Genomic DNA, 16953 nt, shown 5'->3' with positions numbered 1-16953 from the left:
CCTGCATTTTGACACATGTTGACCTATAACGTGACATTAAGCACTTCTCCATCAACATCATACGTGACACGTTTGTAGAGTGTAAACTCAGCAAAATGATGTCATCTCTTTACTGTTACTTCTACAAATTCCTTGTGATTATAATAAGTGATGCGTTTACACATTAGATTGTAACATCAACTAAAAATACACACTCAGTGTGTTGCGATTGTCAGTAAAACTATTAAAAAATCACTGTTTCAGTTTAAATGTAACATATTAAAATTTTACTGTAAAGTTCACCTTTACCTTGTCTTCCTTTGAAGAAAAAAAAAAAAAGATAACGCCCCATTTATCCCTCAAATGCCAGACTAGCACATACTGGCCTAACTAGTAAGGAAGCCAGCATGAATAACCGTAACAACGAACACCACTGAAACATCCAACCATTTATCTCATGTATCTGGAATGACACAACAAACAGGCAGCAGCTTGGATACACCTTTTAATTTCTGCTAACAGGGCTTAACAAAAACAACAAAAGCTATGGAGTCATAAATCATAATGAGAATAAACTGCTTAAAAGGATTATTAACTGAAATTAGCAGACGCTGCCAATGTGTCACAATAAAATGCAGCGTCAGAAGGAGAAATCATGGTTTTACATTAATGACAATGGCTTCTTTGTCGCTGCAGTAAGAAGATGAAAATCACATATCCACTGACTGAGTGATTCCTCTGATCAATCTCAATCACATGTGCATCAAGTCTTTTTACACAGTAGGAGACATTTTTTGTGCTCCTCCCTGGATAAACTTTCTTCTGCAGTTTTATAAGAGCCACTTTGAAAACAGTCACATGAACAAAAATGACAAAAATCACACAGTAAATGCTGAAGTTACTGAATGAGCGACACTGTAATTAAAATCTGAAAAACAAGAGAAGATACATAGATGGAGGGAAATGATCATTTCTATTAAAATCAATTAGAAAAATAAAGTCAAACAACATGCTGTATCCATCAAAGTAACTATGGCAAATATATGACTCTTCTATAGAGCACTTCTCCAGATGGGGCTGACTGATCTGTTCCATGATGTCTGAGCAGCAAAACGCGATTCACCGTCCTGCTGCGTTTATGTCATAGCTTCTCCAAGCTCACGCTGCTCACTGAATCCTGAGAGCTAGATTGCCAGTGTTGGAGCTCATGTTGTCGGCAGCCGTGCCAGGAGCAAACATCTGCTTCAGAGGATGCTGGTCCAACAGTCCAAACCGGGATTTAGTATGATCCTGGAAACATAATACAGAAACTAATGACTGACTGGAGCCCAAAACCACTTACTTGAATATTGAGACATACCCGCGCTTAAGAAAAAAAAGATAAGTATAGGATCCTTTATAACAATGTTTTGCTTAAAATGTTGAGTCAAGGCTTTATAAAGTTACGTCAAATAATTATTAAATTAATAAAACATCAAAACTGATCAACTTCTGCGCAGCTGATTACTTTAGCAGAACAGAACTGGCTCTTTTCAAAAAACTGCTGACAAAAGAAATGGGCCTGAGAAGAGGAATTACCCACAGCCTCATTCGCTGCTGAAATTATCACATTATGGTGTGTTGGCTAACTCCAGATGCCTTTGTTGGATACAGCGTAACAGGCCAGCTAATCATGCAAATGAGGCTAACTATTTTTCATAAAAGAAAAGAAAGATAAGTCCATCTTTAAGACTAAAGATAGAAATATAAGCAAATTGCTCAATAAGCAGCTGAACAGCTGAATTATTTTCTGAATTCTCATCGTTAATCTAGCTTCAACATCTGCTTTTAAGATGACGTAATACACAGAGGTGCTCTCCTGACAACCCAGGCTTTGCTTTACCCTCCACAAAATGACATTACGTTGTCCACCACCCACTCAACCCTGCATGTTTTATGGCAGAAAAGTGGCAGGACGGCCTGCCCTGCTTGTTCTTTGCCCGGGGAAGGAACATGTCAGAGGATAGACAGTCCTCTATCAATGTTTCCTATCTTCTTTCTGCTTGTCTGCACCTCTGAGTTGGTTTACCTGTGAGTAGTCACGTTCCATCAGCGTACAGTATAGCCTCATTCTTGTACTCTTTCTTCATGCGCCTATTCCCTCTCCCACTTTTTGTTACCACTAGATATTCTTAGCTACCCTTCTTTTTTTTAATTGTGGTTTTAGCTTTGAAAATCAGGAAAAGGAGGACAGAATTCCTTTACCTGACTTTGTGCATCTCTTCTGGCCTCCATTCTGGATTTTCCCTTCCCACGTTTCTCTCACATGCCTCACCTTGGAGCACAGCCAAGCAGAGAAACATCAGCATACAGCACCAGGTTTCAACCTGCCTCTGAGTCTACGCCTGCCTGTGTATGTCTCTCTCTGCCCAAGGCTGCAACTGAGGCCTGCCCCTATCACCATCCCTCATCAGCACATCTACTGTACCTGTCTGCTGGCACCCTGCCATCCATACACAGTTCTCCTCCATTTGGTGAGAGAACAAGATGGAAGGGAAGAAAAAAGAAGATAAGCCAAGCCAAAAAAATCCACAGAAAATGACTACTTGAGGTCAAGCAGATCTGACCTCCAATGAGAACACCCAGGAGTATCCTGAGAGGCACAAATACAGTGCCACTCATTCAGCTGGCTGGGTGCACTGTGCAGTCCCATCAACAGGTTTCTTTGAAAGCCACCGACTCTGTGGTGGGCCATCAAAGCATATCTTCATTCAGTTCCACTGAAAGGATCTGAGGCTCCTGAGAGAAGTTGTGTTTGAAGTGATATCTCTGTGTCCCTGCATTCTTTACTGTGCTGTCATGACTTGGGTTACACAATAAAAAAAAACAGCAAGAACACGGGCATGAATCCAGTGGCACCACCCTGATCACATCTCTCATATATGTGAACTACCACTTCTTCCTCTGTTTATTTAGTCAACATACCATACTGTGGTTGTTTATAGCAACGGTCGCTGCTCCTCATAAGATGACACTGTGTGTAATCACGTACTCCTAGGCTTTAAGATCAAACAAAAGACAGAATCTTACCTGTTGAATCTCTTGAGGTCATGTTTCCATTACTCAGCCCCTTCTTGGTGCTCACCTGAGATCATCTGAAAAAGATAAAGAATGGCGAAATAAAGTGATTCAGAGAGAGGTGCACCTAAAAGACAAAAGAAAAAAAAAACTGGAGTCAAATTTTATCTCGACCAACACTGCCCAAACTTGTATTAAGAAACTTTGATAACTGTACATGAGTAATACCAAATGTTCCCTTGATTTACAGATGCCACAAGATTAACTCGCAGTGTTGTATAATCTCTGAGTCTTGTTGGGTGTTAAAATGAAATCATTTAGTACACTTGCTTGAACTGATTTGGATTATTTTAATGTTCCTATAATTAATTATGTGGTTTCCCATTTTCTAAACATTATAACAAGAAAACAGAGAGAAGGAAACAACAGTACAATAAGGATTACAGAACATGTGAACTTTATCTTTTTAAAATAAATGAATAGTACATAAGACAACTTGCTTCCTCTCCAGTGTCTGTAAAAACAACAGGTCTCTCACAGACATACAGATCATAAGTGACTTGACTCATTTAAGGAAAGTCCCACTTACTCATCCAAAATTATATTTCAAATTAGAGCCAAAAAAGCTGCAGTATGTAGAAATCTTTTTTTTAAAACGGCATGTTCAGGGTTTAGCAGCTGGCATAGGCAGCTAAAGGCAGTACCGGTTTTCTATTCTTTACCTCTGCTAATTCACTGAATGGGAGAAATAATATCCTGCTATGAGTTGGTAAAATCTGTGCACAAAGCTTTGCTCCACTTTCTGTGAGTGAAACCCCAGTACACTTCTGATATCTCTGTCTGTGAAATGGACCCATACAACTGACAGATGTAGCTTTCTAACCAAGCTTGCTAGCATTAGCTGATAACTAATAGCTCATAATTACTCTCTGGCCTAAACATAGCCACTTTAAGCTCAAGAAATTTAACATGGTAAGCCAAAGCCTCTTTTATATAGAGTCTATGGGCACTATTGTTTGTTAGCTCTAATAACTGAAATTTGTGAGCATGTTGTACATGTAGAAGTTAACCATATGAAAAAGAACAAAAGCAGAAAATGACTCATATCTGTATGACTGTATGTAAAAATAAGTGAAAGCAGTACTTTCGCAGAAACTAAAAAAAAGTCAAATCCGGTTTAGAAACTGAGATCTACGTTTCATCTTTGCTTAATGTAAATCTAAGCTTTCAGGGGAGCTCTGCAAAACCTGGCAGCCCAGGAAAATTTAAGTAGTCAAAGTAGCTTTTCCATTGTAACATTTAAAATTTATTTGGTGTGCTGGTTTTATTTTATGAGGTCAACAGGTTCAGGTAGATACTGAATCAAGACTCTTGCAGGTTTCTACAGCACATGCAAACACGTTAAGAGTCTGGACCAAAGACAGCTTCGGTCACTCTTCGCCCATTCCAAGACAAAGGTGCTCTCTGCTTCTGAGTTTCATTGTCCCAGAACTGTTGCCTTGGCAACAAAGGCACTGTTTCCGAGTGACACAAAGCCTAAACTAAAAAAACTCTCCTTTTCAGGTTGAAGGCTCCAAGAGTTGAGGGGAAAACAGCAATAACAGGACGGTGGGGAGAGAAACTGAATACCGGCAAATTGCTTCCCAGAGTTTCTGGAGGACATGGTAAAATGATTCTTTCTTTCCTCTGCCTTTTAAAATACCTTTCCCTGGCACTAGGCACCATAGGTAGTTGTGTGCTGGTCCCATTTCTTTTATATCCTTTCTTATATTTCCGTTTTTTTCTAGCTATCATACTGTGCTAAGTGAGTTATCATGTACACCAGCAGACTGGAGCTGCATGTGGCTAGGCTAAGCCTCCAGATGAGGTAATGTTTAGAGAGTTGGTGAGCCAGCAGAAGGGTTGGTCAGGTCTTGATTAGCTCAGGGGTAGGGGCTCTCTTTAATATTGGACACCCCTTTGTCTGGTCAGATTACTACCTTATGAAAAACTACTCCTGCTGACACGCCTATTGGGATCAGAGCTTCCTGCTCGCTACATCATCCTGCTTATGAGTTCTCCACACACAGGAAAACACTTTCAAGCAACAACACTTTCACACACACTTGCAACTCTCACAAACTCTCAGAAGCACAAATACTGAGAAACTCACAAGACCTGTGCATGCATTTACACGCCACTCCCAGGAGCACTCACAGATATCACCTCCTAGGGCCTCCTCTCTTCCATTTGTGTATGCCATGACCAGAGTTGACGACCTCGAGATGGAAAACAACCTGCAGTTATTAACAAGGCCAGATGACACACAAACACACACTCATGCACGCTCACTTGTTTTTATTGTGGTCGTCTCCTCCGGCCACTCTCCAATGAAAATCACATGATGGACCTCTTCCAGCTCAAAAGAAAAAAAAATAAAAATAAATCATCTGAGAATCTCGACCACAAAAACATCAATAAACTTTTTTTTTCTATTTATAAAAAAAAAAAAAAAAAAAAAAACCCAGCAGATTCATAGGGGAAGCTTTAAGGGGATTTTAATCCTAGCAGTCTCCTAAAAAGGGCTCAGGCTATAGGATGATTTCAATTATTTGATATAATTTCTGATGGTCCATTAGTTCAAAATAAAGCTCTGATTATAAGAGATGTGTAAACAGAAAGCTGCAAACAAAACCTTCATCCGTGTCTGTAGCAGAGCTTTGCTTTTTTCCAGATGTGTAATTGACTGTTAATTAGTGGTGGCTTTATTTCTGCAAATAAACCATGTTTAAACCGAAGAACAACGGAATAAAAGCAGCACTCTGGTGTGTTCGACCACATTGCAAACTTCAACACCTCTTTTTCTAGTGGAGACAAGCCTATAGTAGCAAATGCTCATATGTCTGCATTGCACTTTGTGAAAACAAATTATTACTTGTAGGTGTATACACACAAGTATTGAAGTACATATATCCATACACACACACACACACACACACACAAATCAGTCAGGGACACTGGCACAACCTTGCGCCAGCGGTCCTTTAAACCAGTCATGTGAAACGACCCGTTCCTTTCTGCAAATCAGATTACATCGCCAAGCTGAGCTAAGGTCTGCAAGTCCACACACACATTCAAAGTTTGGTGGCTATACTCAGACACAAACACACAAAAACGCCCACACACGCACGCACTCAGTTAATCAGATTTTTCCCCACAAAACTTCCTGTCTTTGTGAATGTACAAAAAAAATTGACAGCATCGGACATTGGCCAAAATAACCATTAAAAAAATGCAATATCCAGTAAAATTATCACAGATTCCTTTGATTCCACATTCCTTTAAAAAGAAATATATATATTTTCATAGAAGGCTGAGATAAGCCTTCTTTCAGCAGCCTTCGACTGCTGTTTGGCAGATCAGCTATGGAATGAACACATGTGGAAACATGTTTATAGCGTATTTGGCAGGAATGCAAATGATAGATGATTCACAAATGATTCAAATCCTATTCAAGTTACCATGCACTAGAGAATTAAGCCAGGAAAATAACAGTTTATCAAGCTTAAGTAAGTGTCAATTTGGCTTTGGTCAATGATTTTACTTTAAACAAGCCTCATTATTCTATGGAGTAATGAAGTTTGGGTTAGCACATAAATAAGCATGGTGTGGCAAAGTTATTATGCACAAGTTCAGTGTGCATATCCTTAATGACTGCTTGGTTCTATGATATGCTGCTGAACACATCTAACATCTCTGTGCATTTTAACTTCAGTGGTCAGATTTGTAACTATTTGCAGTTTTTTTTTTAAGTTACAGTGTTAAAGAGGCTGCTTGGCTTTATGCTGGTGGGCTGTTTGGCTTAATCAAATCCAGACAGCTGGAGGAAGTATAATCTCTACACAATCTATGTTAAGTCTCCCCTCTTTTAGTCTACTCTCCGTCTAGTACCATTATCCGTATACGTCTTTAAAAATGTTTTAAGAAATTCTAAATTACTTTTGAGTCTGGAAGAAGAATCAATACTTTTCAGTGTCCATTATAAAAACAAAGAAAATTCTTCATGGATCTACTGCATAGCTGAATGCCTTTGCCTGTTTTGCCCTCGGTGCCACAAAGGTCAGAAGGTGGGAAGTTGTGGGTGGCAGGAAGTTGAGACAGGGTGCCTACAATGGGGTGTCAGGACTCTGTCAGTCAGTCCAACTCAAGTGGGTCATTCTCTCTTCACAGTGACATTTGAGAAAACCAGCAATGGGGACCGGCTGCACAGGGAATGGAGGAACAGAGGCACCGCACCCAGGTTTAGGTTGCACTGGATGCTCAGATAAGACAACAGGAAGGGGAAGATTTGAGCAGGGCAACATGGGGAGCAAATCATGGCTACCATTACTCAGGAAGAATTCACTCATCCCTCAGATCACTTGCCACACCTGTGGAGGCCAGTGTCTAAATCACACAGTGCCACCAGTCAGAAGTTTAGAATTGGTCACCAAAGCCTCAGATTAGAGTCAATGTAAATTGATATAGCACAATGCGCACAAAAAGCTATTGAACTGGAAGCTCTGGTTGCTTTGCCCAAAAAATAAAAATAAACGATACAAATATTTAATATATGACACAAATGTTATTAGCTTCAACAATCCAAATCATGTCAATCAAGTAATAGTAATAGTAATTTATCAAAAAAGCTGATTTATCCTTGTATCTAAGGCTTAACAAGGTAAAAACACAAGAAGTTATTCTCTACAACCATATGCCTTATTTTTGTTATAACAGAACAAATGAAGGTAAAGGGTATCTAGTATCTGCTATGTAAAAGGTCCAGTGTGCAAGACATGGATCAAAACAGTCTTAGCCACTGAGTTGCCGGTTGAATTTCTCATGTCTTACGGTTTTATCTGTAATATTTAGAATAAGAAAACGAGCAGTGTTCCACGTTATAACTTGTGATGATAGCTGTCATTATTTTTGATATTTAGGATATTAGCAAATATTTGATAAAGTCATTGACCAATAGATCAACAAAAAAACTGTTATGATCCTACAATTAGAATAAGTTGGTGGAAATGGAGATGCTGCGTGCTGTGCAACTCAAAAGACAGTCCTACAGTTCACTTACATTACAGTATGTGCACACCCACACACACAAGCAAAATAAACCACAATGTAGTGTCTTCATCTGGAGTTTATTTCCTGCCCTCCAGCGTGACATATGGTTACTTGTTTCTGTTTTACACCTCTGAATCTTTCTGTCGAAGTTTTCTGGCAGCACATAAACTACTCATCACCGGAACTGGGACAGAACTTTGGTGACATGGGTCATGACCTTAGCTTTAGGTTAATGAAAATGTCCACATGGTGGATTAGGCTGGTGTTTAGATATAGTTTTTATCTCACTAAGAAGCAAGAAAGTACAAAAATCTGGGTTATATTGGTGTTACTGGCCCACATGGAAACTTAGGAGGATAATGAAGTTCAGGTGGTTGTAAAATAAGACATATTCAGTTCTAAGGGTGTGCAAAAACCCCTTTTTTGGAGGTTTGAGTGGGAACTCGTGTACTTGCTGTGCCATTAATTAACCATCATACATTGCACTTGAAGAATGTTAGACAAAGATAGAAACCGAGGCCTACGACTGGGAAAGTGTGAATCAAGCAAACGTGCTGCACCACTCACTCATTCAAATGTACCTTATGTCACTTTGTTTTCCAAACCTGGCCTTGAACTCTTCCCTTTATCCATGCATACTTGGACAAAAATGTGTGTCAAGTTTTACAAGGTGTGAAGTGAGGAAACATTTTTATTCAGAAGCAGCAGCGGTAAAGATTCATCTAGTCTCAAATAAAAACGTCACCTTCTACGACCCTTTTAAACCAGAAGGTGCAGTGACCAAGAATTGTCACAAGATCCATGAAATGTTAGTTTTGGAGCAAAGGTAAACAGCTTCTCCCATGGTGGGCCTGTACCCTACACAGAGTAAGCACATGTTTCCCATTGTGGTTGAAAGGAAAGGGGATTAAAGTGTAGCACAGCCGGAGCCACTGCTATACACCCCATGGTGGGATCAGAGTACTCTCAGGTCTTTGAGTATTGCTGATACAGCCTGTTAAAAGTGACTGGTGTGTAGGGAGAATGCATGGTCAGATCTAGCACTCTGCCTCTAGAGTCCAACATTGAGGCCTTTTTTGGCGTCTAAGGGGGCAGACACGTTACCATGTTGACAGCACGGCCTAACTATGGCCAATGGAGACACACACACACACACACAAAAAAGACCCCAGAATAGTTCAGGGTTATGGGAAGGCGTTGAAACAGAGCGGATTTTATTTTCAGTGACCCAATGCTGTTTCGATGAAAAAGAGATCACCATTAAAACTCACACTGAAAGCAGAAACAGAGGGAAAGAGGAGAGATGAGGGAAAAAACTGTAAGTAGCAGATGGTTAAAGCTTGCAAATACAAGGTTGTCACCCCGAGGCCTCGAGGTCAAACAGGCCACATTTAGGTTCCACAGGGGAGAGTTAAAGCAGGAGACTGTGACTGTGCAGCCAATTAAAGGACACTTTAAAAAAAAGCAAATAGTGGTAGGGACATTAAGGAAGATATGCATAGTGAAGCATATCTGCACATACCAAAAACTGCCAATTAACCAACACCCCATGAAGCTCAGCTGTGACTGCTTCAGCTGAAGAGCTTACATGTGCAGCAAGTAAAGAGACTTTTCTGTGGTGGGTCAGAAGGGATGCTGAAGGAGGGTTGAACATTCATTTTGTCAGTCACACCGAATATTAGCATCTCTATCAAAATGTCTGAGGGATTTTTAATCTTTGAGACTTTACTAAATTTCAGAGGAGGTGACTCACTATAGACTTGATGGCTCTAAAATACAACTCGCTTAAAACAAGACTTTAAACAGAAACGTCAAGAGCTCAGTAAAGACAAATCACACACTAACATTTTTTTGAAAACCTTATACATTTATATAACCTTATATAATTATCTTCTTATATTATAAGAAGAGAATTTAGCCCTGGCTATATAGAACTATCATAACATCCTTAAATGTGAGATTATTTCCCTGAAAATTACCTAAAAAGACAAAAGTAATAAAAAAAGAGTAATAATGTACTTAGAAACTAATGAAGTCTGACTGGCCTTAAACAGCCAGAAAGCAGCAGTTTTAACATAAATCTAGTGACTTACTGTACTCCTCCGCCCTGTGATATCAGATTCTCACCCAAGTTGACTACTCCAAAGAATTTCAAACCATCATTCTTAAACTTTTGACCTCAAAATTCACACTCGTACGCATAGATACAAACTTCCTATATGTCTGCCCATCTTGCAGCAGTGGTGCATGCTTCTGTGCATGTTTGTGGGGGAATTTGAGGAGCGTGAATTATGTGCTGGGCGTTTGTGCAGATTCGCAGGACTTTCTCACCCACAAAAACACTGTTTGGGTGAAGCAGTACGGCATGTTAATGAGCATGTGCGTGGTTGTGTTTTGAAACTGGAAACAGATTTATGTAGTGTTTGGGATCAGCTCTGTAAAGGTCATACTAAACAAGCTAGCTCATTTCAGTAAACCCTATTTCCTCTCTGATCCAGGTGACTTTCGGCCAGTAGTTTCATGACACAGAACTGGCCAATCGCCATTCTGACCACTTTCTCCATCTTCATGACATCAGTAATTTCCGATTCCAGTGACGCCGCACTGACATTCAGCTTCTTTGATTAATTGTTTCCTACAGGGCTCTTGCGAGTGTTTCCGTTTAAAAAAATAAATGACAAAAAATATTTTCTGGAGCCCTAAATTGCTAGATCCAAACACTCCTTCAGCTCCAAGCACTGACCACAAAGCAAGATGACCTGGTATGGGATAAAATATCAGCCACAGCAATAGTTTTCCTACTGACCCTGATCCCTGCAATAAAGAGGAAGGAGTTAGAGGGGATATCAGTCAAACTCTTGATTGCAAACATCCTTCAGCGATACATGTGAAATAGCATTTACTTAAACACACATTCGCGCATCAGTGCACAAGCCTAAAAGCATGTCTATGCATGCGCATGTTGTCAGTGCAGGCATTACCAAAACATGCAAAATGTAAATGTCCCTGAATGCCAAAGTGGAAAAAGGTAGGATGAGAAACACCTAATCTGGCTAATCCAGCCAAAGATTAGGAGCAGGCAAATATTGCCAATAATAAACAAATGACTAACATTCTCAGTCTGTGTGGTTACAAGCCCAAGGGCTCCAGCTATAACCCAGCAGGGTCTGGATCCAATCCGTGCTGTTTATCAGTGCAAGCAGAAGTGGCCACTTGTGAAAGCTCTATGATAAACACTTGGGGGACAAACCGAGAATGGCTAACAGATCAGTATGACCAAATCACTCCTCTCAGTTTGATTTACAGATCTGACTTGAAGGACCAAAGCATGACATTCTCACCATATTATCACCACTTCATTACTCACTCTGACACTACCTTCATGATAGCCATACTCTGTGGGGATATGATTTAGCCTTAACCACCTCTAGTGACGGTCACATATTTAGACACTTAAATGACAAGTTTGTCATGGCATTATGGCACGATTAAATAACCCCCCCCCCCCAAGTCGTGTACTAGTTAAATAGGTAACTGCGACCACATGGAGTTCAACATCACAAGCGGTGGTTCAGAAGAGCGACTGAACTAGTTTCCAAGTTTCTTAAATACGAGCATGTTTGTTTTTCTTTGTTAAAATATAACAAGAATAAATATAGTTGGAAGTAGAAGACATTTTTGATGCAAAAAAAAGCTGAGCACCGTATTTTGTTCAGGATGATTGACACAAAACCGTTCGCATGTCGAGGTGTCACCATGGAGGTTATTGCAAAATCATGTCTGATAGATACTGTGACTGACCATAAATTCCTTTAAGTAGTAACAGAGCTGAGTATATATATAGTACCCGTGTGATGAAACATGAGATCAAAGGTAAAGCAGTGAAAGTACTGAATCCCTCCTTCATGCAGTGTACATGTGTGTTTTTTGTGGGTGTGGTGAGAAGTAAAAGTTTCCCTTCGCTCGAAACCAACTATTTTCCTTTGGTTCAGTGTTAAGATTCAAGACGGAAAAGTGCAGAGCAGGCGGCGCTTTCATTGTCTCGGCCACAGTGCTTTACCTGCTGTGCCCAGGGACTCCACGGGCCTAAAGGACTCTGTCACTTTAACCTTGTCCCCAAGTATGTCCCTGGCCAGCACAAAAGCCATCTGGGGTGCGGCTGAAAGCTTAAGTAACAAAATAACTCTTTCAATCTGCACACTGCATGGTTCTGACTGCAGGGTGCTAAGGTTGCCAATACCAAGACACTGGACCTATTCCTCCTCCTTCTCCTCCACCCTTCTAATTCTGGCCTACATGACTAACTCCAACTGAAAGCCCCACACGCCAGAGGTGGGAGCCAGAAGCACTGTAAGATTCAAAAAAAGACCACCTGCTCATCAAACTAAATTGTACTCACTGAAGGCAAGAACAGAGAGAATGAAAAGGAGTTGAGCGAGGGGGAAAAAATGAAATGAAAGACAAGTCACCAATCTCCCTCTGTGATCTTGGCAGACAAAAGAACAAATTGTGTTTCTGCATCACGGCACCAAGCGTCAAAATTGATATAGGGTCCCACTCAGGGCTGTTTGTATTTGAGCATACTGATATAGGCTCCATCAGTTCCCACAAGAGAGCCAGAGAGGTGCATGGACCTACCTACCAGCCTTTCATCTAGGTTTCTTTTGTATTATGCCCACTTGTGTCTGTTGTTTCTCTTGAGTAGAATTGACTGTTATTATTCCAAACAGCATTATCTTTATTAATGCCACAGGTCTCAGGACTGTGCACTCCGTAGGAGTCGGGTCTGGACAGAGCTGCAAGCAATCTCCCTAGATAAAAGCTCAGTAGAGAGCTGTATGCAAGCCAGACAGCCGGACGGGCCTTTACCCTCCCTCCTCATTCTCTGAGAGAAGTGTAGGCCCTACAAAGACTGAGATTTGACTTTAATCTTAGCTCTTTCATAAGGCATCTCAGCTGAGGGCAGGGCTCTAGAAGCCTATCAGAGTCACTTTGTGTTAGCCACGAGTCAGAACAAACAAGTGTAATATTAGTAAAGAAAAATAAAAAACTTTCTATAATAATTCACAGAAAGTAAAATATACACGATCAAAAAGTTTTGAGAACTTGGAAGACTGAAATCACGATATACAGATACACGGTTTATAATGTTGCCCTCCATTAATACTGTGGCTCTACTGTTGGTGGCTCATATGTGCTCAGAATTGAGGCCATTTTCCAAAGGCAGCCATGCATGATGAGTTATTTTAGAGGTGGTGTGGAGAGCTGACGTGTGGCCAGGTCAGGGCAGGGCAGGGGCTGGGGTCTCGGTTTAGTGCCTAAAGCTGCTTGCTCCAGTGAGGAACACAGCATCAGCTCCCGGCCAAACCCTGGACACTGATTTATGGGACATGCGGATTACCATCAAATCAGCCATAAGGACCACCCAGATAGTGGCACAGGACAACAGCCACACAGACTCACAAAAGGCACACAGCTATTCGAATATACTTGCAGGCTAATAGTGACTAATATGGACATTGTTCAACAGACATCCACAAAACACCGAACCATTACTCAATGACACTTTAAATGCAAACACATATGCTGTTTAAGATGCAGTAAATATTGTAGATTAAGACTTTCTGGGACTAAATGAAAAGCTGCACATGCCATGGGTAATGGCTGGTTAACCACTCAAGTGCAGTGGGAGAAATGAGTTTGCTGAGCCTTCCTCACAACCACAAAGCGAGAGAGCCAGCTTCTCTCAGAGTTCATCTGCATCTACGGGATGTGCCTGGAGGATAATGGCTGATTTTTCACACTGACATTCATTATCTTAATGGCGATGTGGACTCCTCTCACTCATATGCCATCCTTAATACTTTTCCACCAAGTCACACAATCCAACAACAAGTCCTGAACCAAAGAGGAAAAAACACAAAAAAAGTACATATTTCTCACTTGAAAGGGCACAACGCAACTCAGCTATAAGGGACCAGTTGGATGAGCTAAACAATATGTGTCATGACAAATCGGACATGGTATATTCCTTAGGCAAACACTGATCTCATATGGGGAGACTGCTAGGCAAACACTCACCTGCCCTAAGCTAATAACGTGTGGGGGCAAACACACACTTAAGCTTGTCAATACGCTGAGACAATGATGGGAATTAGATTGCACAATGACTAAATGAAAATAGCATCAGAATTTTCTTTTAAAGGACCATCTCAGGGATAGTCACATGTAACATTTTTAATGACAAACTCACCGTATCATGAAAGAATGCAAGATTTGTATCAAGAGATCAAAGATAAATGGTGTTAACTTAGACCATCACAATGCCTTTGATAAGAGGAAATGCACAGTGTACATTTTATTGTGCAAGAATATAAAAAAATATCTGCATGCTTTGTGTGTCAGGAAATCCTACTAAACAAATGGCACTTATTTGTCTCTAAGGCCTTTCTAACCTAGTTCAGCCAAGCTCCAGAGACAGCACCACGCTACACAGTGGGCACCCTTGACACTTCCTGACCATGTGACTCTCTCCAGCTGCCTTTCGATTGGTTGCTCTGAGACCGAGGGATTGAAGAGAAGAGGAAGCGGTAGTGGCAAAGGGTGGCGGGTAACTGCCTGGCAGCACACACATGAGAAAAAAAAAAGAAATTCCTGCCCCATTGCTATGGAGATGAGTCAACAGCAGGTCGAGGGCGAGCAGAGAGGGCTGGGGGGCTGCGGGGCACTGGCTGACCTGCTGTAGTTAACAATTCATCCCCGTATCCGGCTCGCAAATGATTGGGCAAACATGGAGTGCCCTGGAGGCAAAAGGGCCCCAAGGGGCTGAGAGAGGGGCATTACCCCGGGGTGACACACTGACAGGCAGACAGAGGGTGGACCAGCTGAAAGAGGGAGTAAGGGATAGGGGCTACCAGTGTGGGGTGGGGGGTTGAAGAGGCCTAATTGGAAGGGGGATAGTGGCGAGGCACACCGAGTACTGGAGGCTACAGTACAGTCACAAACGGTACTGATGGTTGTGCCCTTTTAAAGTAGCGTAATTAAATGACTTGTGTTAAGATGCCATTTTGAGGATGAGAACAATCTTTTAAGTACACCACAACAAACATCGCCCTGGAAATTCGGTTTCTATTCGTCATTCTAAGCTAAATGGTTAACAGCACTTGGCTACTTTTACTGTTGTGCCAACAGTAAAAGCAGGAGTTACGTCAGTTTTATAAGCCTAAACCACAGTAACACCATAAGTCTTTGGCATGTATCCTCTTTGCTGCAGAAGATTTTGCCACAAATGCGGCAAATAAAACACTCCTGCACACTTTAAGTTCACGGAAGGTTGATTTGCAATGGTTTAGAGGAGAAGACTCTAAAACTAAAACATCCCAAGCTCATCAAAAAAGTCTGCAGTGACTTTGGAAACATAAACTCACCAGAAGATCACTAGGATGCAATTAAAGGTTGAACTCTCATCTCGAGAATTTGGATTCCTTCACTGTAAAGACAAATCAGAAGAGGAAATATGTCAGTTCACACCCTGATAATATGCGGTACAATTACATTGCTTACACTTCGCTCTCCTTAACAGTGACAGAGTATCTACTACTCAACAGTGAAAATGGCGAGGGCCAGGTTTCAAACACCACCCACTCTGCAGTGGCGCAGACTCACATCCATAATGGATCAGAGAAAAAAATAACAGATGAGCGATGGGTGGATCTCATCAATGTCACATCATACAGACAAACCACAAGACTTCAATGCTGCACCTATTTTGGGCTAGACTTTACGTAGTGTTGGGTTCTGTCTCACTCAGCAGAAGTTCTCATATGTAACTTTATGCACTGTCACAACTTGGTCTGTTCCCCAGAATGGCAAACCAAATTTCATTATCCAATTGGCCGTCTTTGACTTTGAAGGATTGAAATGCCACTATTACAACAGGCCTTTCACTGGGCAGTGGTGTATAGAGGGTGTGTTAACAGAGCAGACCTTTTACTGGTCCTTCACTTCTACTAACGTCAGAGCACAGTGTTTTCAAAAACACAGCTGAAGCATGCCCTTCCTTTAGAATCCTCTCAGTAGTAACTTAGCCAACAAATCTAATAAATGAAAAACAGAGCAACACTTACTGTGTCTGTGAGAAGAAAAAAAAGAGAGAATAGAATGGAAGGAAAACAAGAGGAAAAAGTGTAATTATGATAAACATAGCAGATGTTAAGAGTCACTTCTCGAAAGGTGTGTCATTCAGGGAGTTTGGGACAAACTTTTGGCTGCGGCTGAGCTCTAAATTTAGCATATTTGCTAAAATAAAAAGTGAGTTCAGTCGCTGGCACTGAGAGTTTGTCCTGCCCATTCATGACCTCAGTGGTGCAGCCGGCGTCACTCATGACGAAACACAAACCATATAAAACAACAAAAAAAGACCTCCTCAAATACTCAGTACATAAGGAAACAGGCACACTTCAGTGTTTCCTGTAAATTATCCTGTTATATAAGGCAAGCCAAAAAACAACAAAAAATATAGCTTCCTGCTTTCTATATTTAGAACAAAGTAAAAGTACAAATGTGCCTTTTACATAACTTTACAGAGAAGGATATTATAAAAAAAAGAGAATCATCTGTCTTCAGTTTCTGTGCATATTTGTTTTGTGTATATAACGTGAATAGGAGATTGAGGATACATGAGTTTGCTGTATACATTCTGGAGATGAGCCTGTGTGTGTGTCAGAGCTGCAGAGGATGCCCTCGGGGATAAGATGAGGAGTAAATGAAGCAGAAGTCCCATCTAAGCTCAAAAGCATGTGTGTATCAAGGCTGTAACTAAAACACAAG

General features: G+C 41.0%; 1 long non-coding RNA gene across 17 annotated transcripts in view; it reads right to left on the bottom strand.

The window, feature by feature from the left end:
• Positions 1 to 466: 466 nt before the first annotated feature.
• LOC102079698 (uncharacterized) overlaps positions 467 to 16953 on the bottom strand; it is a 108840-nt gene continuing 92353 nt past the window's right edge. For 14 of the 17 annotated variants that reach the window (XR_003219621.1, XR_003219623.1, XR_003219620.1 and 11 more), the window contains 3 exons: positions 15552 to 15613; positions 3049 to 3113; positions 467 to 1269 (listed from right to left, as the gene is read on the bottom strand). This is a non-coding gene — a long non-coding RNA (uncharacterized LOC102079698). Of the gene's footprint in view, positions 1270 to 2223; positions 2294 to 3048; positions 3164 to 5188; positions 5295 to 5367; positions 5435 to 15551; positions 15614 to 16953 lie in introns of all 17 variants that reach the window. The other 3 variants (XR_003219629.1, XR_003219628.1, XR_002061853.2) reach the window with 3 other exon arrangements.

The sequence above is a fragment of the Oreochromis niloticus genome, linkage group LG4 (assembly GCF_001858045.2).
Source record: "Oreochromis niloticus isolate F11D_XX linkage group LG4, O_niloticus_UMD_NMBU, whole genome shotgun sequence".
Classification (NCBI taxonomy): domain Eukaryota; kingdom Metazoa; phylum Chordata; class Actinopteri; order Cichliformes; family Cichlidae; genus Oreochromis; species Oreochromis niloticus.
Note: the sequence above shows the minus strand (reverse complement) of the source record. Positions and strands in the feature narration are given on the sequence as shown.